This window comes from Anolis carolinensis, chromosome 5, assembly GCF_035594765.1.
Source record: "Anolis carolinensis isolate JA03-04 chromosome 5, rAnoCar3.1.pri, whole genome shotgun sequence".
NCBI lineage: Eukaryota > Metazoa > Chordata > Lepidosauria > Squamata > Dactyloidae > Anolis > Anolis carolinensis.
The window spans coordinates 7,295,496-7,319,751 of NC_085845.1; positions in this window are offsets into that span (position 1 = coordinate 7,295,496).

Genomic DNA, 24,256 nt, shown 5'->3' on the forward strand with positions numbered 1-24,256 from the left:
GTTATCCAACCTACCGTATTATCTGACATGTGGCTCAGGGTGCTTGTTGGAGGGACGGGATGTGGCTGGAGCAGACTTTCCCTCCTGGCAAGCAACCGGTTTGGAGAAGCCACACGTGAGTATGTGGATAATTTTACTCTATATTTTAGCGAATTGGAGTAGAAAGAGAAGGATGAACTAGATGAAGAAGGAAATGAAATTGTTAAAAGCGCAAGGTAGACCAAAATTGAGGTAACTGGTTCATATGTTTTTTGATTTATGGTGGGGTGCTAGTTGAGGCTTACCCTTTCAGATCCCACTCACTTTTCAAGTACCTGAATATTATTACTTATAACTTATTACTTATTATTACCTATGTAAATTTTACAGGCAAAGCATGGCTGATAGTGGACATACGATTCAGAAGATTAGGACGGGCAAGTACTTTCGTTTATCAATATCATCTGTTATGGGCCGCATGCAGTCAGATTTATAATTGAAGAAAGCCCAATAGACGGGGAGACAGAGATAATTTAAATGCCTGCTGCTTTTTCCAAAGGGGCTCCAGCCCAATTAATTTGCCACAGTTAGAATTGTGGTTGTCTCGTATCCAAATTTGGCTGCAGCCGACGGCTTCTGACATGGTTTTGGACTCCTGTGCAAGGTCCCAGAGCCCCCTTTTTAGAGCCCAAAATTTGAAATATATTATTGGCATGTAAGCTGGGGCTAACAACAGGAGCTCTCCCCATCCTGTGGATTGTCCCTCGTGGCAAGCACCCGGACCTTTGGAGAAGCCCCGCTGCATGTTGCTAGGCAGCAACATGTGGTGGGGCTTCTCTAAACCGGTTGATTGCCGGGAGGGGTGAGGCTTTTTCCTCCTGGCAAGCACCCAACAGTTTCAGTTATCCAACATTCGGCCCGCCCATTTATGTCAGATAACCGGAACTCTACTGTTGTTGCGCCTCAGCGCTGGTTCACCATGCTCTTAACACACACTCCACCGCAGCAGACTAGGTTTAAACAGTTTATTGATAAAAGGCAGCAAAGTCTGAATAGAAAGCAGTAAAGAAAGCAATAATCCAAAGGCAATGGCAGTCAGTAAAAAGCAATGTTTCAAATGCAAAGGCAGTCAATAAAAAGGCAATAATCCAAGGGTAAAGGCAATTTGTAGAATATAGTTCCAAGTCTCTGATATAAGAAATCAGTCCTGAAAACAAGACAACATGAACTTCAGAGTATAATCCAAAACATAGGATCCAAGCATGAACAAAAGCAAGAATCCTTTCCCATTAGCTTAGACAAGGCAGGAGCTGTGCTTCCAAAACCAAACATTGCTTCGTCTGAAATCTTTCCTTGTTTCTCCCTTATTTACCCATGTTTACAACCCAGAAAGCATTTCTCTGTCCTTGGATTCCCACGCACTTACCAGCTATCCTATGAGAACGTCTGGGATGATGAACCTTTAACCTTAACCTTGTATCTCTATCTAAAGAAGACTCCTCCGACTCACTGCCAGAGACACCTGGGACTTGTTGATGTTCCAAACTCTGTTGATGTTCTAAATCCTGTGAAAGGTCGCCCTTATCACTAGTTTCTGTTTCCCTGCTAGCCTGCGGCCTCTCTGACAATTCAGAGCCTTCGACATTTCCCTCATCAGAGCCTTCGACATTTCCCTCTTCAGCATTGCCTTGGTCATCCTGCATAAACCCAAATCCCCCTTCATCATCAAACTGAACCACAACAACTGTAGTGGAGTTCAAATAGACCTCAAGGGCCATCCAGTTCAACTGCCTTCTTTTATGCAGAAACACACAATCAAAACTCTCCCGATAGATGGCCAACCAGTCTCTGCTTATAAACCTTCAGAGAAGGAGACTACCGGACTGTTCAACAGCTCTGACCATCAGGAAATTTAGGCGAATGACCCTAAATGATCCCTGGGATCTCTTCTATCTCTATGATTCTATGAAGATGGTAATAGATTTATTTACAGTATTTATATTCTGCCCTTCTCACCCCGAAGGGGACTCAGGGCGGATCACATTATATACATATAGGGCAAACATTCAATGCCCATAAACACATAGAACCGAGACAGAGACAGACGCAGAGGCAATTTAACCTTCTCCTGAGGGGATGTTCGATTCTGGCCACAGGGGGGAGCAGCTGCTTCATCATCCACTGTGACGGCACTTCCTCATTCCAACGTCGTAAATTCGTTAAATTTGCCTCCCCACTTTATAAGTGGTACCTTATTTCCTATTTGATAGATACAACTATCTTTTGGGTTGCTAGGTCAGCAACGAGCAGGGGCTATTTTTTATTTTTTAATTGACGGGTGCTCACCCCGCCACGGGCTGGCCTCAAACTCATGACCTCATGGTCAGAGTGATTTATTGCAGCAGGCTGCTCACCAGCCTGCGCCACAGCCCGGCCCCAACTCACACCACAAACTCTCAAACTGGATGCCTTGGCTTGATAATCTAATGTTTCCATTCAACAGAATCATCATGCAGCACAATAAATACAAAAAATTTTACACTGAAGGTTACACTACTCAACCACCAACATCTTTGGGAGATTTCCAGGAACTGAAACTTATGGTTTGTATGTCCAAATCAATGCTTTTAAGAGATGTTGTCTTCATCCAAACCATCATTCCAACTTGAGCCTTTATGGAAATAGCACAGGACTTGGCTAAACTTATGGCATCTCTCCAAAAAGTAATTCCCCAAGGGTCTCTTTTGGGGCATACCTTTGCTGGTCTCTAGACTTGTTAGGAGGAAGGAAAGGTTACATTTTCTTTGACAGATGCCGGGACCCTTTTGTGTCTATTTTTGAACGTATAATGCAGTTCCTGTTCTGGGATGACAGCCAGAGAAGCACATGTTTGAAAGGCAAATCAAACAAATGCACCCAGCTGTAGCTTGGGAAGTGGAATAATCCGGCTATGTTTGGAAAGAGAGAAAATATTATAATACAGCAACAGCATCGTGTTCTCCGTGCTATCCCGAAGGCAAATCGCGGACCTTCTATTCCTCAAAGTCTGGGAGCCATATGGCCCACTTTTAGAAACTGCATATGTTTGTTTATCAGGTTACATAAAGCGTCATCTGTTTCCAGCGGAGATTTCACTCTCCAGGTGACAGAACATATGGCTTTCCGCCTCAGCAAATCCAAATGTCGTCTCGGAATAAAACATTGTGGGACGAAGATGCCTTTTGGAAAATGCACATCTGGCAATTTGGCCCAAAAAAGGATTTTCCATCCCTTTCTCTTGAAAGAAAGAAGAGCATGGCCAAGATCCTATTTACTAGGGACGTTGCGTAAAACGATTTTTGGAATCCTTTTGGTGACTCATCCATTTAGTCAGACATTTGCATCCACAAGTTCGGCATCATCTATATTTCAACCAACCTCAGCTCGAAAAACTGGGAGAAATACTTTAAAAACAATATAGCATTGGCATCTAATCCTAGGAAAGTGAAATATACAAACATTCATCTAATAAATGCTGGAGGAACTGTGTGACTCTGGGTACATATTTCCAAATATATGGATAATGTCATTCTGTGATTGAGAATTTTGGAAAATAAATATTTTTCTGAGAGGAAGTGAGATTGCAAACCACGTAGTTCTTATTGAGACTTTTCAATTGTAAGCATTAAAGGGTGCATCTACAATGTCAAAATGAAGCATTTCTGCACCACTTTAAGTGCTGTGGCTTGTTGCTATGTATTCATGGGAAATGTAGTTTTAAAAGGGCTTTAGCCTTCTATGCCAAAGAGTGCAGAATACCATAGGTAGTTAAAGTGGTGCTGAACAGCTTTAATTCTGAAATGAGGATGAGAGGCAAGATAATAGTAAAGTAAAGTTTCACTTATCCAACACTCACTTATCCAACGTTCTGGATTAGCCAAAGCATTTTTGTAGTCGATGTTTTCAATTAATCGTGATATTTTGGTGCTAAATTCGTAAATACAGTAATTACTACATAGCATTATTTCGTATTGAACTACTTATACTGTCAAATTTGTTGTATAACATGATGTTTAGGTGCTTAATTTGTAAAATCAAAACCTAATAAGGCTTTTCCTTAATCCCTCCTTATTATCCAACATATCCGCTTATCCAACGTTCTGCCGGCCCGTTTATGTTGGATAAGTGAGACTCTCCTGTATATGGATAATGTCATTCTGTGATTGAGAATTCTGGAAAATAAACATTTTTCTGAGAGGAAGTGAGATTGCAAACCAAATAGTTCTTATTGAGACTTTTCAACATATTTTGTGACAACTGTAAGCATTAAAGGGTGCATCTACAATGTCAAAATGAGGCATTTCTGCACCACTTTAAGTGCTGTGGCTTGTTGCTATGAATTCATGGGAAATGTAGTTTTAAAAGATCTTTGGACTTCTATGCCAAAGAGTGCAGAATCCCATAGACAGTTAAAGTGGTGCTGGACAGCTTTAATTCTGAAATGAGGATGACAGGCAAGATAATAGTACAGTAGAGTTTCACTTATCCAACATTCTGGATTAGCCAACACATTTTTGTAGTCGATGTTTTCAATATATCGTGATATTTTGGTGCTAAATTCGTAAATACAGTAATTACTACATAGCATTATTTCGTATTGAACTACTTTTTCTGTCAAATTTGTTGTATAACATGATGTTTTGGTGCTTCATTTGTAAAATCATAACATAATTTGGTGTTTAATAGGCTTTTCCTTAATCCCTCCTTATTATCCAACATATTCGCTTATCCAACGTTCTGCCAGTCCGTTTATGTTGGATAAGTGAGTCTCTACTGTATTTTGTTTTCTAAAAAAGCAAAAATCTACCGAACTCTTGGAATTTAATAGGAGAGAGACCAAAAACAGAAGAGCAAAACATTACACAATAAAACTTTCTAGGTGGAAAAATCTGAAATAGTTTCCATTGATATATGATGCCACTACTTTGTCTAGATGAGGTCAGTGAGAGGATAGGAGACCAAATAAGAACTCTTAAGACCTCGTCTACACTGCTGTATAATGCAGCTTAACTGCATTGAACTGCATTATATTGATCTACATTGACCATATAATGTAGATTCAAACTGCCTTGTGTGGCAGTGTCAATCCAGCCTCAGATAGATGTAATAAATTTCTTTGGCAGATGTTTGTGCCGCAGCAACTTTAGACCGTTCAGAGAGATGTGTCCATTGCTTTGCCTCAAGAAGACTTGTCACTGGAGATGGAAAAGTTGGAGAAAATGGGGTGCAAAGAAGTGAAGGAGTTTTCAGGTTATGGACAATCAGATTTGCTTGAAGTTCAAGCAATCTGTTTTGGAGATAAGGTTCAGAACTTTGGAAAGTTCCATCCAAGTTCAGACTAAAACCTGGACCTGACAAGGAAATGTAAAATTAGGCAATATATAATGAGACAGAAATACTTTATCTTCCTCTCTTAATGATAGTGTACACTTAGAAAACAGACTTACATTGGACTCCAAGCAATGTAAGTATTTCTATACATGGAATATAATAAAATTATGGTATTCACTGCAACAGCACTTGGAGAGATTGGCCTCTTCTTCAGATACATTTTTGTAAAAGACAATTGGTTTTTAACTTGGTAGGGAGCTGATCTTCCCATAGCTGTATTGACATTAAGTTGGGATGGGCAGCATTAGTAGATCTTAGAAAAGTTAGTTTTTGGACCCCGAATCCTTCCCAATCACTCTGCATACAACAAAATGGATCAGGAATTGGAAACAGTAATAGATTTTGAAATTTTATCTTTTTTGGATTTTTTGGATTGAATTCCCTCAGCCAGCATGATCTCGGTATAGGTTTTGGGGGTTGCTTTCCTCCACAAAAATTCCAACTTTCCCAAAATTTGGGTCAGCACCTACACAACCCAACAAAAATAAATGCATTTCTTGGTGTCTTGGTTTTTTAGGATTATTTGGGAAGCTGTGTCAGAAAAGTGCATTGGATAGACTGCATCAGCTCTAGTTTATCTGATATGGTTATCATGGTTTTCTAATGGCAAGCAGATGGTGACTAGTATATGTTCTGTATCTTCAAAATTAGGACGGACAGGGGGAAACCAGTGCCATTTTTGGAACCGACTGATGAAATATACCCAGAAACAGGGCTAACATTTGAAGGCATTTGCTAGAAATTTACAGTTACAAAACCCCCAAAAAAACAAATACTGGATTTGTAAGATTCAGAAATTTATCATGGCCCAACAATTGCAAAATATGATGGCTCTCTGTGTTGTCAAAGGCTTTCATGTCCGGGATCACAGGGTTGTTGTATGTTTTCCAGGTTGTATGGCCATGTTCCAGAAGTATTCTCTCCTGACATTTCGCCCACATCTATGGCAGGCATCCTCAAAGGTGGTGAAGTATGGAGAAACTAAGCCAGGAAGTTGTGAGGTATGGAGAAACCAAACAACTAACCTTCCTTACTTAGTTTCTCCATACCTCACAACCTCTGAGGATGCCTGCCATAGATGTGGACGAAACGTAAGAAGAGAATACTTCTGGAACATGGCCATACAGTCCGGAAAACATACAACAACCCTGATCTAGCTCACCTCTTTGAATTCCTGAAAATTTACCTGGCTTAGTATCATGACATGGCATCGTGGGAAATAGAACGGGTGATTTCGGGTCACCATAACGGAGCCCCTTGACACTCAGGGCTGGCATCTTTTTATATATATATATAAAATAATCTTTATTAGTTTTAACAGAATAATAAAAAGCAAAAACCCCTGATTGGGCAAAAAAGAAAAGGAGAGAAAAGGTCAAGAAAAGACAGGAAAGAAAAAAAAAGAAAAAAAAAGATTTTAAAAAGTGAATATAAAAATGACTTCTCGGCAGTTTCTTCAAGGTAATTTGCCTTTTCTTTCTTCCTTGATTTCTCCTTAAATTCTAAGTCCTTTTCTTCTTATTTCCTTCTCCTTTCTGTTGAGGTTATCTTTCTTTCTCTTTATATTTTGTCTTTCCTTTTCCTTTATCATCTATTTTTTCTTCTTTCTCTCATCTATCCGTTTTAGGTTTTCCATCATTCTCTCCCAATTTGTTTCTTTGATTGGTTCTCCTTTATTTTTTGCTAGTAAGAAAGTCAGCCTGTCCATGTTACGTATGTCAAGCACCTTTATCAGCCAATCATCTTCCTCTGGGATTTCTTCTTTCTTCCATAATTTGGCATAGCAAATCCTTGCTGCTGTTGTTAGTAAGAATAATAATTTGTCTTCATTATTTTCTATTTTTATTTCGTGGCATCTTGGGCTGGCATCTTGTTACTGTTTTGTACTCATGTTAAGTTCCTAAACACATGTGGCTGCACTTTTTTGGTCATGGCACCAAGCCCATATCCAGTTCATTGTTGTGTAAGCAGAGTTCCACAAACATCCCTTTGCACATTAACTATTAATCAGTGCCTTCCATATTGTGGAAATAGCAAGCGCATTTGCAGATTGATACTTGGTTGCATAGTGTCAGCAGAAGGGACGTGTAGAATGACCACCACTGGACACTGAGTGTTGGTTTACACTACAAGAGCACAATGTAGGGTCTTGGCTCAGATTTATGTTGCACATGTCACAATGAGTTTGAAATACTGAGGCGGGGTTGTGTGAAAAATTGCCTGGGGATTGCACAGCCCACGATTAGTGTCCCGAGGGTCACACTTTGCTGCCTGCTGCTTTTAAAATCAAAAACCCTAAGCTGCCCAAACCTCTTATGTTATTCCCAGAGTAACTTTAATCTTGGATTAACCAAAAGGGTAAAACAAACTAAGGCTTTCTTATGAGAGGATAATTTCAGCTGGCGCATCTCACTAGAATCCACTAATGGACCGTTGCAATAAAGTTGAGCAGTTTCATTGTCAAATTTTGCCAAGGACTTTTCAGTTTCCTGCCAGAAAATGAAGAGTACCATCGGCAAGCTGGGGTATAATTACAGAGATTGTTCGCATTAATGCGCCTGAGCGCAGAGAGATGAACCCGCTGCAGGGCGGCAACCCGCTCCTCGTCTAAATTGGGGAATGTTGCAAATGCAATGCAGTCGGATGCAGAGAATGCATGGTTTTCGGGTGCACGACACTGACAGCGGCTTGCTCCAAGAACAAATGCAATTCTTTCCAAGCCTATAAAATGGGAATGTATTCCGTAGAGTGCATCAACATTGCATAATGAATGCAGTTCAGTGCCACTTTAACTGCAATGGCTTAGTGCTATGGAAGGCGAAAGTGTAGTCTTACAATGACTTTAGTCCCTTCTGCAGGTGCCTAGCCAAACTACTGATATACAGAATAGAAAATAAATAAGTTCAGCAATTGAGTTGAATGTTAAACCTATTACACTGTTCAAAATCACAGTAATCACAAACAATATTATATGAGGGTTGTTGTATGTCTTTCGGGCTGTGTGGCCATGTTCCAGAACATTTCTGGAACATGGCCACACAGCCCGAAAGACATACAACAACCCTGTGATCCCGGCCATGAAAGCCTTCGACAACACAATATTATATGAGTTTTGTACAATCACTCTGAAATAATAATGATGTTGTGTGTTCTTAGGACGAATTGAACATGAATCAGCTGCCCACAACCGGTTTTGGCCTTTCTCCAGGCCTTCTTCTGGTGGTCTGAAATTGTTATATACATCAACATTTGCTGCACAGATATCCATTGGACACCATATACTCAAATAAATTTAAAGGTACAGCAGAGTCTCACTTATCCAACATAAACGGGCCGGCAGAACGTTGGATAAGTGAATATGTTGGATAATAAGGAGAGATTAAGGAAAAGTCTACTAACATCAAATTAGGTTATGATTTTACAAATTACGCACCAAAACATCATGTTATACAACAAATTTGACAGAAAAGGTAGTTCAATACGCAGTAATGCTATGTAGTAATTGCTGTATTTACGAATTTAGCACCAAAATATCATGATGTTTTGAAAACATTGACTACAAAAATGCGTTGGATAATCCAGAACGTTGGATGAGTGAGTGTTGGATAAGTGAGACTCTACTGTACTTACAGAGTTTTAAACATTTTTAAAAAGTGTATATGTAATTTTCAAATGCTTATAGCCACATTTTGTTCCTTTGGTTTAGATCCCACTATGTATAAAAACCTGTCTCTCTAAGGAGAACAAGTGTCAAGTTTATAACTCTGTAAGTACCTTTAAATGTATTGGAGTATATTGTCCTGTTTTGTCTTTCAAGAACAGCCTTAAAACACTGTCGTAAGTAAATGAAAACCGCTTTACTTCAGCAAAACACAAAGAACAGCTCACTCAGTGGAATAATGCAAAAGGAAGCAAGGGAGTCTTAGGGCAAACACAGTTCTTAGTCTCTGGTAAACTCCCAAATCATACAGCAGTCTAACTTCAGACAAAGAAACAGCAATAAATCCAGATGCAGACTCGAAGCAGGCACAAGGGGAGTGAAAGCATTAGAGTCAGTTTGTTACCAGCAAGACCTGGCTGCACCTGCTTCTGATTTATAGCCCTGAGTTCCCCCACAACTTCTAGGGTGGTTCCCAATTACTCAGCTGCATTTCTGGCAGCTATTCTAGCTGAACAATGTCTCTGCTCTTTCACCTTTCCTTTCACCTCTCCTGAAATGTGGGTACTTGCAAAATCTCCTCCTCAGATTCTGACTGCTCCTCTGATTCATGAACACTTTCCTGCTCCCCTTCCTCTTCTGAAGAAGAGGAATCCCTAACATCTGCTCAAGTTTTCACTGTGTCCTTGGATTATAATAGGCCTCTCTGTTCTTGTTTGGACTTTCCTCTGGGACTCTTGTTCATGTTTTGAGCCCTACTATTTAGGGTTTTAAGGGCTGGCTTTTGGACTTAAGAATCTATTTTGCTTTATATATTGTTTTTTTCTTTTACTTTGCTACTCTTTTTTCAATAAACTGTTTATCCCAAGCCTGTTTTTGTGGTGTGTGTTGTGAGCAAGGTGGACTGCTTACTGGGGTGCAACCCTACTATATCAACTACTATGGGTGCATCTACATTATAGAATTAATGCAGTTTAACACCGCTTTAACTGCCATGGCTCAATCCTATGGAATCCTGGCTTTGGTAGTTTTGCAACCAAGATGAGACTCCATGGAGCAATTGTTGATGGAGGAGAAACGGTTCCAAAGAAATGTACCTATTAGTCACCACGGGAGAAGAACAATGACAGAAAGGATTCCTCTTTCTGAAATGATCTGACTCTGCTTAGGAAGAAAAAAAAAGTTGGATTCATTTCGACAGTAGTCATGACAACATCTCAGACTTCTCTTGGCGGGTGACAGGAGAAAGGGAAACAGCTGATCTAATCCAGAAAGAGGTCCATTAAGGTTTTCTGCAGAATGCCTTGCCCAGTGCTGAGCGTCTGCAAAATAAATGGGTTTGTATTGACTGCTGGCACCCCGTCGGGTTGGAAAGATGGCATATTAATGTGAAGTGCCAACAAAGACATTCCGAAAGGGACGGTGTTCGTCAGCTGGTCACGAACCATCATATCTCTCAGGCATCCTCAGAGGTTGTGAGGTCTGTTAGAAACTAGGCAGGTGGGGTTTATGTATCTGTGGAAGGTCCAGTGTGGGAGAAAAAACTCCTGTCTGTTAGAGGCAAGTGTGAATGTTGCAACTGGCCACCTTGATTAGCATTGGAAAGCCTTGCAGCTTCAAATCAGGACATTAAATAAAGAACAACACTCTGTAAACAGGGGAATTCTGGACATGAAACAATCAGAGCCAGCTAACACCTCCCAGCAAAGGATTCCCCCAGACAGGAAGCACCCAGGCTTTGAAGTTGCACAGCTTTTCAATGCTAATGTGATTCAATGTGATTAACACACCTGGTTTTCAAGGACTTCCCACGGAGTCTCTCTGACTGCCTAATTAATCGATCCTTCACTCCCTCCATGTGGAGACCTAATCTGATATTGCGGAAAAACTCCCCATCTGCTGAAGGCCGATTCCCAGGAGAAATGGACTTGTCTCCTGTTGCTAAGGAATGAACATTGGAATCCAAAACATCCTCTGTCTGCTCTTCTCCCTGATCACACATAGACTCATCGGTTTGCTCAGTTGGAAATCCATCATCCCATCTGCTCTCTGAGAAATCCCCAGCATCTTACTGAGCCCCAACACTTTCTTTCTTTCTCCTTTTCTCCTCTCCCCATTCTTCCTCCTTCCTTCCTTCCTTCCTTCCTTCCTTCCTTCCTTCCTTCCTTCCTTCCTTCCTTCCTTCCTTCCTTCCTTCCTTTTTCTCTACCTCCTTCCTTATTTCTTTCCTCCTCCCTCCCTCTGTCCTACTTTCATTCTGCATTCTTCCTTCCCTTCCTCTTTCCTCTCTCCCTTTCTCCTCTCCTAAATTCTTCCTTCCTTCCCTCCTCCTTTTTCCTTCTTTCCTCCTACTCCCTTCCTTCCTTCCTTCCTTCCTTCCTTACTTCCTTCCTTCCTTCCTTCCTCTCTTCCTCCCTCCCTCTCCCCTGATTGCTGGTCCTTATCCATGCTAAACTGATAATATTTCTATGTTCTACACCTGGGGTTCCCAAACTAAGGCCCATGGGCCAGATGCGGCCCTCCAAGGTCATTTACCTGGCCCCTGTCCTAAACTTTAGACTTAGGATTGACCTAAGTCTACCTGGTCTTTGGAGGTCTCTTTGCTTACTTATGGCCTTATGAGATCATCTAGATAGACTTTGAAGGTCTCATCGCTTAGCTACGGCCTTATGAGACCATCTAGATGGCTTTTGGAGGTCACTTTCCTTACCTATGGTTCTATGAGACCATCTAGATGGCCTTTGAGGGTCCTTTTCCTTATCTATTGTCTTCTGATGGCCTTATGAGATCATCTAGATGACCTTTGAGGGTACCTTTCCTTACCTATGGTCTTATGAGATCATCTAGGTGGTCTTTGGAGGTTTCTTTGCTTACCTATGGTCTTATGAGATCATCTAGATGGTCTTTGGAGATCTCTTTGCTTACCTATGGTCTTATGAGATCATCTAGATGGTCTTTGGAGGTTTCTTTGCTTACCTATGGTCTTATGAGATCATCTAGATGGTCTTTGGAGGTTTCTTTGCTTACCTATGGTCTTATGAGATCATCTAGATGGTCTTTGGAGATCTCTTTGCTTACCTATGGTCTTATGAGATCATCTAGATGGTCTTTGGAGGTTTCTTTGCTTACCTATGGTCTTATGAGATCATCTAGATGGTCTTTGGAGGTCTCTTTGCTTACCTATGGTCTTATGAGATCATCTAGATGGTCTTTGGAGATCTCTTTGCTTACCTATGGTCTTATGAGATCATCTAGATGGTCTTTGGAGGTTTCTTTGCTTACCTATGGTCTTATGAGATCATCTAGATGGTCTTTGGAGGTCTCTTTGCTTACCTATGGTCTTATGAGATCATCTAGATGGTCTTTGGAGGTCTCTTTGCTTACCTATGGTCTTATGAGATCATCTAGATGGTCTTTGGAGGTTTCTTTGCTTACCTATGGTCTTATGAGATCATCTAGATGGTCTTTGGAGGTCTCTTTGCTTACCTATGGTCTTATGAGATCATCTAGATGGTCTTTGGAGGTTTCTTTGCTTACCTATGGTCTTATGAGATCATCTAGATCAGGGGTCCCCAAACTAAGGCCCTCCAAGACCATTGACCTGGCCTCTGTCCTAAACTTTAGACTTAGGGTTGACCTCAGTCTGAAATGACTTGAAGGCACACAACAACAACAATCCTAATTTTGGACTATTTCATCATGGTCCAACCCCCCAACAGTCTGAGGGACTGTGAATCGGCCCTCCCCTGTTCTACACCACTGGAGAAATTAAATTGTTTAGTGGATATTGTACCACCTAACATCCATCAGGAAGTAGCAGCCAGCAATGAAAGGACCAAGGTGTTGACATCTCCAGCCCACCCTATGTTCAGATACCAGACACCAAGCCAATGCCTTATATCAAGAAATAGCTTCCAAAGATCTACAGAGATATTCGCAGGAACACCTCAGCAAGCAAGAGTCCAAAAGTGGCAGGCTAAAACCTGAAACCTCAATCATTGGCTGAGGCCAGATGAGAAACTCCCTCCTGGGCACACAGAAGGCTGGGTGACTCTCTGACACTTGTTTATGCATTTTATTAAAGCTTTGGATATTGTGTTTTATATGCCCAATCCTTTTTATCTCCAGTGGCGGATGCTGTATTATTACTCATTTGTTCTGATTTTATGTGTTTTATTGTATTTTTATTATTTATTTATTTATTTATTACAATATTTATATCCCGGCCTTCTCAACCAACAGGGGACTCAGGGCGGCTTACAATAAAACGCATATATAAAAAATTATACAGTGCAATATAATGTTTAAATTATTTATTTTATTTTATTTATGTTATTACTGTTTTTGTTTTGATATTTGTTGTAATTGCTTTATTCTGTTTTGTTTTGGACATTGCCCTATGTTAGCTGCCCAAGTCCCTTTGGGGAGATGGTGGCAGGATTGAAAAATAAAGTATAATTATTATTTTATTATGACACAGCAAACAAGATAGATATGCTGGATTTTGTATCACAAAATCACAAGTCGAACACTTCCCAAGTGTCTAGGACTGTGTGATGTATTTTCGGATGATGCGTGCAGATCCCAGTAGGGTGGCCTTTTGCAGTTGGCAGATCGTGATTTTGTCAATGTCTATTGTTTCCAAATGCCGGCTGAGATCTTTTGGGACGGCACCCAATGTGCCCACCACCACCGGGACCACCTGCACTGGTTTCTGCCAGAGTCTTTGCAGTTCAATCTTGAGGTCCTGATAGCAGCTGAGTTTTTCCTGTTGTTTTTCGTCAATGCGACTGTCACCTGTGATGGCAACATCAATGATCCAAACCTTTTCCTTTTCCACAACTGTGATGTCTGGTGTGTTGTGTTCCAGAACTTTGTCAGTCTGGATTCGGAAGTCCCACAGTATCTTTGCGTGCTCATTTTCCAATACTTTTGCAGGTTAGTGATCCCACCAGTTCTTTACTGCTGGGAGGTGGTACTTGAGGCATAAGTTCCAATGAATCATTTGGGCCACATAGTTGTGCCTCTGTTTGTAGTCTGTCTGTGCGATTTTCTTACAGCAGCTGAGGATATGATCCATGGTTTCGTCGGTTTCCTTGCACAGTCTGCATTTTGGATCATCAGCTGATTTTTCGATCTTGGCCTTAATTGCATTTGTCCTGATGGCTTGCTCCTGGGCTGCAAGGATAGTATATAATATTATTATTATTATATTATTATTATGATGCTGAACAAACTGTGTTCTGGCACTACGAGATGCAGAGCTAACCTTAAGAAAGGGGGCCACAAAGTGGAGTCCACGACATACGAGTGCGCAGAAGAGCAAACCACAAACCACTGACTACAATGTAGCATGAGCCCTGCCACATGCACAATGGAGGACCTTCTCACAGTGACACCAGAGGCACTCCAAGGAACCAGCTTCTGGTCAAAGGAAATCTATTAGAATGCCAAGTTTTTAACTTTGTGTTTTGAAATACATTATAACTGTGGGCTGTGGTGCAGGCTGGTAAACAGCTGCTGCAATAAATCATTCTGACCATGGGGTCATGAGTTCGAGGCCAGCCCGTGACGGGGTGAGCACCAGTCAATTAAAAATAAAAAATAGCCCCTGCTCGTTGCTGACCTAGCAACCCGAAAGATAGTTGCATCTATCAAGTAGGAAATAAGGTACCACTTATAAAAAAGTGGGGAGGCAAGTTTAACTAATTTACAACGTTGGAATGAGGAAGTGAGGATGATGAAGCAGCTGCTCCCCCCTGTGGCCAGAATCGAACATCCCCTCAGGAGAAGGTTAAATTGCCTCTGCGTCTGTCTCGGTCTCTGTTTGATGTGTTTATGGGCATTGAATGTTTGCCCTATGTGTGTATAATGTGATCTGCCCTGAGTCCCCTTCGGGGTGAGAAGGACGGAATATAAATACTGTAAATAAATAATAAATAAATAAATATTCCCAATTTGCTTCTGACACCGTAAATAAATAAACTGATAATTTTCAGTCTTGCCATTGCCATGTCACTTCCAAAAAGAACCTGCTGTAGAACTAAGCACCAATGTATTTGGCTCCTTAAAAAGGGAGAATTGTGAGCCTTTGGAGACCCTTGGCCTTCACCTGGTTCCTGGCTGGACAAAGCGTGACTTCCTCCCGACAGCTTCACATCTCTCCCATCCCATTGATTTCGCCTTGGCTCCTTCCAGCCTCCGAGACACCTTTCAGTTCCAACCCACAGTTCATTAGACGAGAGTGGAAACCTGACTCGGCTTCACCCCATCAAGGCTCACATCACAATGGATCCGACAGTGTGTCTTGAAGGATTCTTTGGGCTGTCCTTCACAAACTCCCGCTGTACCGTTGCAGCTGGCGGCCAGGTGTTGACCAGGAAAAGTACGGGACTTGATTTAATTAGCTGGTGTTTCTATTTGATATTTATGGGCCTTCCTTTGTTGTATCAACTCAAGAAGGCTCAACAAACCCACACTGCTCATTGTGTTTGCTTATGTTTTAAAGGGAGAGAAACACCAGTCAAATATAATAATAATAATAATAATAATAATAATAATAATAATAATAATAATAATAAGTTTATTTATATCCCGCCTCCATCTCCCCCGAAAGGACTTGGGGCGGCTTACAGCAAAATCAAAATACAAGCAATGATAAAATATGAAACATCAAAGGACAACAACAGAAACCAATAATAAAATATACACAATAGGCGAAAAAACACAACACAGAATTACAACATCAAATTAAAAACAATGAGGTTGCAATAGTGGATAAGCAAGGGTAAGGGTCCTGGTTGGCTTATATTTGGGTCATCTTATACTCGAGAATATATGGTACATTTACTATTTTTCTATATTATTATTGGTATTATTACATTTATACAGCACATTCCCCAAAATGTATGCACCCTGAACAGTTATACTTCTGGAGATGTTTGGAACTTTTTTTCCTCCAAAAAAATATATATATATTGTATATACTCGAGTATAAGCCTAGTTTTTCAGCCCTTTTTTAAGACTGAAAAAGCCCCCCTCGGCTTATACTCGGGTGAGGGTCCTGGTTGACTTATATTTGGGTCAGCTTATACTCGAGAATATATGGTACATTTATTATTTTTCTCTATTATTATTGGTATTATTACATTTATTAATTTTCTCTATCATTGTTGCTACTATTACATTTATTTTACTCTATTTTTCTTATTATTATTAATACATTTATTATTTTTCTCTATTATTATTGGTATTATTACATTTATTATTTTTCTCTATCATTGTTGCTACTATTACATTTATTTTACTCTATTTTTCTTATTATTATTAATACATTTATTATTTTTCTCTATTATTATTGGTATTATTACATTTATTATTTTTCTCTATCATTGTTGCTACTATTACATTTATTTTACTCTATTTTTCTTATTATTATTAATACATTTATTATTTCACTCTGATCATATTATTATTATTGCATTTATTATTTTACTCTATTTATTATTACTTGTATTATTTTCCTGCTTTTATTATTATTATTATTACATGTATTATTTTACTCTATTATTATTAAAAGGATACATAAGCACATTGACATTGAAGAAGATAAAAATAATGATTTGATCAGAGTTGGACAGTCTTATCTTAAATTTGAGCTTTATGTAAATATTCAAAAACATTTAACCTACTGATGCCTAAATTAATGTATTATTATTAGTATCTATTTTTATTTCTGAAATTTACCACTCTCAGCTGATACTGGAGTCAATGTTTTCCCAGGTTTTTTGTGGTAAAATTAGGTGCCTCAGCTTATATTCGTGTTGGCTTATACTCGAGTATATACGGTAATAGGATTTAAAACTACAATAGTGGAGAAGTGTTGCAAAATGACAGGAGGAACTTGAAGTCAGCTTTGCAACTCTGCTATGCAAGGATAGCCATTTGAATGCCTTATGTAAAAATTGCAATTCAAGGTGGAACTTGCAACTCTGATTAGACCGTTATTATAATTTCTAACCTAATAGAAATCTGGATCCAATTCATTTCTCTCTTGGAACAATTTCCAGTGTCGTAACGAAGAAAAATGCTTTCTGAAGCCACTGCGGACACTTTTTGTTCAGAAGCATCTCTCTTTCTCTGTGCCCGAGGCAAACAAAAGCAAGAGCAGATTTTTGGCTCAGAAGATTAAGCAGCTGGGGAAGCCTTGCCAGTCTCTTTTATGCGCCTGAGAGGTGCCGGCTATGAAAAGCAGGGTGGCATCTTAAAACAATCTGCCGAAAAAACAATGCACAGCACATGGCCACTCCGAGTGCAAAATCCTCTGCTAAACATGGCAAGAAACATGTGCTGAAGAGATTGCCGCAAGCTGGTGCTAAATATTAAGGATACGGAGCAACTTGTGGAATTTCGTATGAAAGTAGACTCCAAATGCCATCAGCCTCACTCAGCTCTGGGACTGTAATGAGAAATGGTTCAAATCATAGTTGACTTATGAGTGGGGAAATAAATGTTCCCCACTCTTGAACTGTGATGTCCAAAACATGGTACCCAAAGCAGAACATAGGATGGATGCATCCACTGCAGAATTACCGTAATGCAATTTGCCACCACTTTGACTTCTGTGGCTCAATGCTATGGAAGCATGGGATTTGTAGTTCCAGGCACCAGCACTCTTGATCAGTTGAAGACCTTGCAAACTGACAAATACCATAATTCCATAGCACTGAGCTGTAGTGGTTAAAGGGGTATCAAACTGCGTTAATTCTACACTGTAGATGCACCCTATTCACCCTATTTTCCCATTCACTTCCATAGCAATAAAGCCACTTTGAGTCTCCTTCGGGAGAGATAAAGCAGGGCATTAATAATAATGCTTTGCTTTGAAACTGCTTTGATTGAAGTCAAAAATCAGAAACTCCTCAAAGCACAGCAGACAAAAAACCAGTACAAGAAAACCACACTACAAACTAGAGCTGACAGCTGGCACAACAAAACATTGCATGGAAAGTTCCTTGACAAAATTGAAGGAAAAGCTGACAAGGAGAAGACCTGGCTCTGGCTCACGAATGGGACCCTGAAGAAGGAGACAGAAGGCCTGGTCCTTGCAGCCCAGGAGCAAGCCATCAGGACAAAGGCCATTAAGGCCAAGATCGAAAAATCAGCTGATGACCCAAAATGCAGACTGTGCAAGGAAACCGACAAAACCATTGACCATATCCTCAGCTGCTGTAAGAAAATTGCACAGACAGACTACAAACAGAGGCACAACTATGTGGCCCAAATGATTCATTGGAATTTATGCCACAAGTACCACCTGGTGGCCCAGTGTGTTAAAGGACTGAACTGCTGAACTTGCAGACCAAAAGGTCCCAGGTTCAAATCCTGGGAGCAGAATGAGTGCCCGCTGTTAGCCCCAGCTCCTGCCAACCTAGCAGTTCAAAAACATGCAAATATGAGTAGATCAATAGGTACCGCTCTGGCGGGAAGGTAACGGCGCTCCATGCAATCATGCCTATGCCCACATGACCTTGGAGGTGTCTACAGACAACGCTGGCTCTTCGGCTTAGAAATGGAGATGAGCACCAACCCCCAGAGTCAGTCATGACTGGACTTAATGTCAGGGGAAAACCTTTACCTTTTTTACCACCTGCAAAGATAGTGCAAAATGAACATACAAAAATACTGTGGGACTTTCGAATCCAGACTGACAAAGTTTTGGAACACAACACACCAGACCTCATGGTTGTGGAAAAGAAAGAGGTTTGGATTATTGATGTTGCCATACTGCAACCAGGACCTCAAGATAGAACTGCAAAGGCTCTGGCATAAACCAGTACAGGTAGTCCTGGTGGTAATTGGCATACTGGGTGCCATGCCAAAAGATCTCAGCCGGCATTTGGAAACAAGAAACGTTGACAAAATTACGATCTGTCAACTGCAAAAGGCTACCTGACGGATCTGCACGCATCATCCGAAAATACATCACACAGTCCTAAACACTTGGGAAGTGTTAGACTTGTGATTTGGTGATATGAAATCCAGCATATCTATCTTGTTTGCTGTGTCATACTATGTCATTGTGTCAATAATAATAATAATAATAATGATAATAACAACAACAACAATAATAATAATAAATTTACCCCTAAAACACAAAATGCCATTGTATTGGTTCTGTTCTGAGATACACTATCCATTGGAGCCAAAAAAAGGTGACTTGCATCATCTGGAGATCTGCAAGTGTATTGATTCATCTTTTAAATGAAGATGTAAATATAGCACAGAACAATGTATTTTTCAGAACCAGAACCAGACTTGTGCTCACTTTGGAGTTTTTTCTTCTATTTTAGCAATCTGATGGATCCTGGATTGGAAAAAGTCAACCAACCAATGTCTTTACCTCTACCGACTTAATTATTTGGATACTTAGATAAGACTTACTTTCAGGGAGGATGGAATACAGAAATTCATCTGACATGCCAATTATTAATGCAGTCAATATGGGAATAAGTGTTCTGTCAAGATTCCAACTCATTTGAGGACTGAAAGATAAATAAAAGGGATCTAGAATAAATCAGACCCCAAGAAGCCAAGATGACTAACTGAGTCATTCTATATTTCATTTGCAGTATTAGTTATCTTGCCTAAAGGAAAAGGAAGCAGCAGGAAAAGAGAAAGTCAATTTAGCGAAAGTTAACAACAGCAAAAGGTTGTTTTTTTTTTTCAAACTAGGAAAATATGACTAAATTAAAAGTCTGGCTACTGCGTATTACACTTGCACAAGTTTCCAAAACATTATGTTAAAACCGAGCCGTAGTCATTGCATTAATGCCATGAAGTGCTGAAAGCCTTCCCATTCAGTTCACGCTCCTTGGTTTTATGGATTTACAAATATTTCTATTTGTCCTTTGGTACAAAATGTTCAGGAACGAACAGAATGATCAGACGTACTTTTAAAAAGGGAGCATCTTCAAAAATCAATAAGAGGCAAAAGAGCAAACAGATCATTTGATGGAGGAATTAGATCATTCTTATTAAAATCCTTGCACAACAACAACAGCAATGACATCTCATTATCTGAATCACTTGGTTTTGGTAATTTTATAGTTTCCATGTTCTAAATAAGAATGCATAGAGATGGTAGTCACTGAAAACTGAAATAGTGGCTGAAAACTACAAATAGTACTAAACAAGCAGATCCTTTTATTTGCATCACTTGTAAGCTGTTGCAAGCAAAAAGTAATACCCTAATAATGTTAAACTCAACGTTTTTGCAATCTTCGCAAACCATTATCGTTAAATGAAGTCCATATTGTATACAGTACAAAACATGCTGAAAGGTATACAAATCAGGGCACTGAAAAGCACACCCGTCCTTGTTTTAACAGCACACAACTATGAATTTTGTAAAGACAGTTGTTGCTGCATTATCTTTGTCCTTTACAGAAAAAAGATGCATAAACATCAGGCATAAATGTCAGGAGAGGAGAGAATAGTTCCTTTCTTACGGCCATAGAAAAAGGACAAAACATGGGCTGATTCTGTCCTTCCATCACACCGAGGACAGACACAAACTTATAATTGTTAAGTTATTGTTTTGTGTAGTTTTGAAATTTCACTTAACGTTTAAAGCAAACTTATTGTGTGTCTGTAATGCAGCAAGTAATCCAGCATTCTAGTAATGCAAGAGTTAATTGCATAGAGTAGAGATTTATTGCTAGAGGGCCGGGCTGTGGCGCAGCTGATTAGTAGCCAGCTACAATAAATCACTACTGACTGAGAGGTCATGAGTTCGAAGCCCGGGTCGGGTTAAGCCCCAGACCATTAAATAGCCCAGCTTGCTGTTTACCTAAGCAGCCCGAAAGACAGTTGCATCTGTCAACTAGGAAATTTAGGTACGCTTTATGCGGGAGGCTAATTTAACTAATTTAGTAAAGGTAAAGGTTTCCCCTGATGCTAAGTCCAGTCGTGACCGACTCTGGGGGTTGGTGCTCATCTCCATTTCTAAGCCGAAGAGCCGGCGTTGTCCGTAGACACCTCCAAGGTCATGTGGCCGGATGACTGCATGGAGCACCATTACCTTCCCGCCGGAGCGGTACCTATTTATCTACTCACATTTGCATGTTTTCAAACTGCTAGGCTGGCAGGAGCTGGGGCTAACAGCAGGCACTCATTCCGCTCCCAGGATTTGAACCTGGGACCTTTCGGTCTGCAAGTTCAGCAGCTCAGTGCTTTAACACACTGTGCCACCACCAGGGGCCCTTTACAACAACATAAAACTGCCAGCAGCATGGGAAAAGGAATGAGGAAGTACATTACTCGGTATCACTAGTGGATGGTGAAGTAACAGCTCCCCCTGTGGCCGGAATCGAGCATTTATTTATTTATTATTTATTTATTTTATTTCCATCATTTCTATCCCGCCCTTCTCACCAGAAGGGACTCAGGGCAGCTCACAGTCTGGCAAAATTCAATGCCAATATACAATATAAAAAGATAAAACATAAACAATTAAAACAATTACATAATGTAGCAAAGTACAATAAATAGATTTAAAACAATACAATATAAAATACTTGAGCATACCCTCAATACTGGAAATGTTAAATTGCCTCTGTGTTTGTCTATACCAGGGGTCCCCAAACTAAGGCCCGGGGGCCGGATGCGGCCCTCCAAGGTCATTGACTTAGCCCCCGTCCTCAGTTTTAGACTTAGGCTCGCCGAAAGTCTGAAATGACTTGAAGGCACACAACAACAATCCTACTTAATGTGACTATCTCATTGGCCAGAAGCAGGCCCAAACTTGCCACTGATATCCTGATAAGTTTACAGTATGTTGGTTAAAATTGCTTTTATTTTTAAATATTGTAGTGTTTTTTCATTTACTAATATTGTGCTATGGTAATAATATAATATATTGTATATATACATATAATATTGATAATAATATTATAATGTAATACAATATAATACTTATTTATTACAGTATTTCTACCCCACCCTTCTCACCCAATAGGGGACTCAGGGCAGCTAATAATAATAATAATACAATATAATATAATAATATTGTATAATAATATTAATTATATATCATATATTAAATGTAATATTACTAATAATATTACGGTATAGTGGTATAGTACAATATAGTAATATATAATGCTAATATTGTCCTGTGCTAATAATATAATTTATTGTATGTACATATAATTTGTAGACCGCTTTGAGTCCCCTTCGGGGTGAGAGAGGGTGAGGTATCAATGTAGTAAATAAATAAATAAATAAATAAATGTTGTTGGGGGGGGGGGGTTTGCACTACAAATAAGACATGTGCAGTGCGCATAGGAGAAGTAGGTAAATTGAGACGGAAGGTGAATGTGTCTCAATTTAACCATTACTTGACAGTAATGGATTAAAAAAATAATAGGTCTCAATCACAGCAGGCAACAATCTGTTCACTCTTGCTTGGGTGAAAGCCCTTCTGTATTTAGAAAGGTACTCAGTGTGGGAAATGCAATGTTGGTGAACTGAGACATCCAGGAGGTAGGTGGTCAACAAGAAGCAGATATGTTGTTGAAGACTTTCATTGACAGAATCACTGGGTTGCTGTGAGAGTTTCAGGCTGTATGGCCATGTTCCAGCAGCATTCTCTTCTGAAGTTTTGCCTACATTTCTGGCTAATAATAATAATAATAATAATAATAATAATAATAATAAGTTATTTATATGCCGCCTCCATCTCCTCCGAAGGGGACTCAGGGCAGCTCACAGAAATATCAAATAAAAACAATAACAGTATACAATACATCAATAGACAAAAACATGCACCAATTATAAAATCTGAACATTAACTAATGGCATCTTCAGAGGTTTGTTGGTAGTAAGGCAAGTGAGGTATATATGTGTGTGTGTGTCTGAGAAAGGTGCATGGTGGAATAATAATAATAATAATAATAATAACAACAACAACAACAATAACAATAATAACTTTATTTTTGTATCCCGCCACCATCTCCCCGCGGGGACTCGGGGTGGCTTACATGGGACCAAGCCTGACAACACAATTAAAATCGAGCAGACAAAACCATTATGCACAATTCACAGTATAACATAGGTAAAAACAGCAATCTATATATATAAAAGAGTGATGGCATCAGGGCAGCGGACAAAACAACAAAACTACAGGCCCCCCAACCTTGAAATTTGACAACACAACCCTCATCCACGGCTCTAGGTTGATACAACAAAAAGAAAAGAAAAATAAAGTCCTAATTAGAGGGAGAGGAATAATTGTTTTTATCCAATTGCTGCCAGTTAGAAGGCTAAGCTCCGCCCACTTGGTCTCCTAGCAACCGACTCAGCCCAGGGGACAGGCAGAGTTAGGCTTCACTTAGGCCTCTTCCACAGATTATCTAATTTGGACTGGATTATATGGCAGTGTAGACTCAAGGCCCTTCCACACAGCTATATAACCCCTTTAGAATCTTATATTATCTGCTTTGAACTGGATAGAGATGAGCACCAACCCCCAGAGTCAGACACGACTGGACTTAATGTCAGGAGAAAACCTTTACCCTTGACCTTAACTACCACCAATTCCTCAATACTTTATTTCCCATACCACCAGACTTCGCCACAGCAACGCGTGGCCGGGCACAGCTAGTACAATATAAAATGGAATATTATAACAGTAGTTTATAATATCAACCAACCACCAGGCACAATTTTTATTGTCTTCATGGGAGGGGAGACTAAGACTAAGAAAGAACCTTTGTCTGTTTGAAGCAAGTATGAAACTGTTAACAGGCATTTGATTGTTAGCTGTCTGGAGTTGAAATCCACATGAAGCACATGAACAATTTCAACAGAAAGGAGGAAACCATGAAAATAAACAAAAGCTGGTTACCAGTACCAGAATGAAGACAGTAAATAAAGAACACAATTCAGAAACAGGGGAACTCCAGTCAGCAAACAATCAGGTACCAGCGAACACTTCCCAAACAGAGGATGTCTCCAGGCAACAACAGCCAGGCTACCCCTTGTGCTATCTCACTGATTGACTTTGCAGGTTCATGGCTACTAAATGCTATTCAAGCTTGCAAATTGCAGCATTCACACTTGCTTCAAACAGACAATTATTCATGAATCAAATTTTATTTCTACCCCACCCCATCTTGCCATGGGGAC